Below are 2733 nucleotides of genomic sequence, written 5' to 3'. Positions count from 1 at the left end.
ACCTGTGGTACGTTTTGAAGACAGGAATCTTATAACTATTCTATCAGATTTCCAGAGAAGGAGTGGAAGTCTGATGAAGACACAGTTATTGTGTTGAAACTGTTACGTGATAGTGGTGTTTTTTTTTTTTAACATAGTATCACATAGCCTTGCTCAGTGTGTTATTGTGCATTAGTACAGGAATCTTCCATCTACATTCTCTCTCATGGAACTTAATGATGCACTGAACGAAGAATAGTGTAATATGGGACTTGCTTCCATTCACGGCCTTTTTTTGACCTTATTCCACGAAGCATGAGAGAAATTCTGAAGGCAGAAGGTTGTATAACGCTATATTAATATGGTAAGTTGTACTTTTAAAAGGCGTTTCCATTAAATTGATTAGAATCTCTATATGAAAACGGCATAATGTAACTACTTAAAAAAAATCAATACTTTAGGATTCTTTTTTTTTTTTTTTTTAATCTGCCACAAAGTAGAAAATATTAGTTTGTAGCGAGTTCTTTTTTGTAGAACTCAGGACTCGTCACTACTAAATATATAAGAGTTTAATAGGATAGAATTTTCATCTTACTCTAAAGACTGATGAATCCACAGCAAATAACCTGTAAGTTAGTGACCCGTGAGAAGATCGAACCCGCGACCTTCGCGTTATTAGCACGACGCTTTAACCAACTGAGCTAACAGGTCAGACACGATACAGTTTATATGAGAAACTTACTACTGAGTAAATGTTCATTTACACACTATCGTGCACTCTTTTTAATTAATTTTGTTTTCTCAATAACACTCAATCATTTTCAAAGTTACATCTTGCAAGTGCAATGACAAAGTTCATTATAAGAAGAATGACTGTCTTTATATAGCAGTAAATATTATAGGGACATGTAGCTGGGAAAGGATAACACCGTTATAATTTCTTCATTCTCATATAATACTAAACTTAATTCCACTCTGTAACCTGATGATTCATTCCAACTTATTAACTTTTCGTTTTCAAACCTTGATAAAGCACGGAGAAAAGCTGGTTGCAGTAGCGTAGCCAAAATAATTGTTTAGAATAGAATAGAATAGAATAGAATAGAATATTTTTATTGTCGTTAAGTCTGTATACAGACAATAGATAACGACAAATGCAGTTTTACAACTATTTTTTTTTTAAATCCCTATTTCAATATACTCTTATCTTCTTTAAATTCCGAAATATTATAATATGGTACAGTAATTAACCAATCATACAGTTTGCTCTTAAAATGAGTGAGCGGTAACTTTTGGATGTCTATTGGTACCCTATTCATAAATTTTGTACCTTGTATTGCATAGCTATTTTTAATTTTTGTTAGCCTGCTGTATGATATATCAACTTGTTTAGCATATCTTGTGTTGCATGAATGAATATCCTGTCTACGTTTCACATCTGATGTGTTTTGTTTTACATAACCTAAAACTTTATATATATATATATATATATATATATATATATATATATATATATATATATATACAAATTTACAACAGTCATAATTTTCAACTTAGAAAATAATGGTTTACAGTGTTCCTTGTATGATGCCCCACTGATTATTCTGATGACCTTTATTTGTAGTAACAGAACCTCATTTATGTAGTTACTACTCCCCCAAAACAATATTCCATATTCTAAGGTACTCTGAAAAAAAAAAAGGCAAAATAGGCTGATCTTATATATTTGTTCGGTGCAATATCTCTTAAATTTCGTATTAAATTTATCGTTCTTGAAAGTTTTACACATACATATTCTACATGTGCCTTCCATGTTAACTGCCTGTCGAGAATAATGCCAAGAAATTTCACATTATTTGACATTTCCGGACATTCATTTAATGAAAATACTTGCTGAGTAGTCTTATCTTCATTGAGAAGAAATCTGTTTGTCTCGAACCATTTCTTAGTTTCTATAAAAGTTTTCTCATTCATTTGCATTAGATCTATAGAGTTATTACTAGTGTTTAGAAAGGTTGTGTCATCAGCATAGAGAAAGGATTTAGCTGAGATATTTAGTGGTAGATCATTTATCATTAATATAAACAATAGCGGCCCCAGTATAGAATCTTGGGGAACCCCATGTTTTATTTGAATACTATCAGATTTCATTCCATTAACACTAACAATCTGAGTACGTCCTTCTAGGTATGTTTTAAAAAAGTTCAGACTCTTACCTTGAAAACCATAGCATTCCAATTTTCTTAACAATGTATAATGTTCTATACAGTCAAAAGCCTTACTTAGATCACAAAAGGTAACCAATGCAAAAGCCTTGTTCTCAAATACTTCATGAATACATTTCACTAGATTGTCAATGGCATCTATTGTTGAGCTACCGCTTCTGAATCCAAACTGTGAATTATTAAGCGTTGTGTGTTCATTTAGACAATGATATGCCTGTTCCTTCGCCACCGTTTCAATAATTTTAGAGAATATGGGTACTAAGGATATTGGTCGATAGTTGGCTGGACATAATCTGTCTCCCATTTTAAAGATTGGTATTACCTTACTTATTTTTAGAACATCTGAGAAAATCCCTTCACTTAAACATTTATTAATACAAAATGTAAGCGGCTCAGCAATGTAGAGGGGACTTACAAGAAAAGCTATCCAACTACTCGACGAGTATAGCATTGAAACTTGCACAAGTGGAAGGACATATTGAAAGATGGAAATATGCTTACTCTTACGATTCGCAACGTCGTCGAACCG

General features: G+C 32.2%; 1 non-coding gene across 1 annotated transcript; it reads right to left on the bottom strand.

Moving 5' to 3' along the window:
* Nucleotides 1-616: 616 nt before the first annotated feature.
* Nucleotides 617-690, bottom strand: TRNAI-AAU (transfer RNA isoleucine (anticodon AAU)). Its single transcript has one exon. It is a non-coding gene; the product is annotated as a tRNA-Ile (tRNA).
* Between the last annotated feature and the right edge of the window lie 2043 nt (nucleotides 691-2733).

This window comes from Thermobia domestica, chromosome 2, assembly GCF_964235325.1.
Source record: "Thermobia domestica chromosome 2, izTheDome1.hap1.1, whole genome shotgun sequence".
In the NCBI taxonomy this organism is placed as follows: Eukaryota; Metazoa; Arthropoda; class Insecta; order Zygentoma; family Lepismatidae; genus Thermobia; species Thermobia domestica.
Note: the sequence above shows the minus strand (reverse complement) of the source record. Positions and strands in the feature narration are given on the sequence as shown.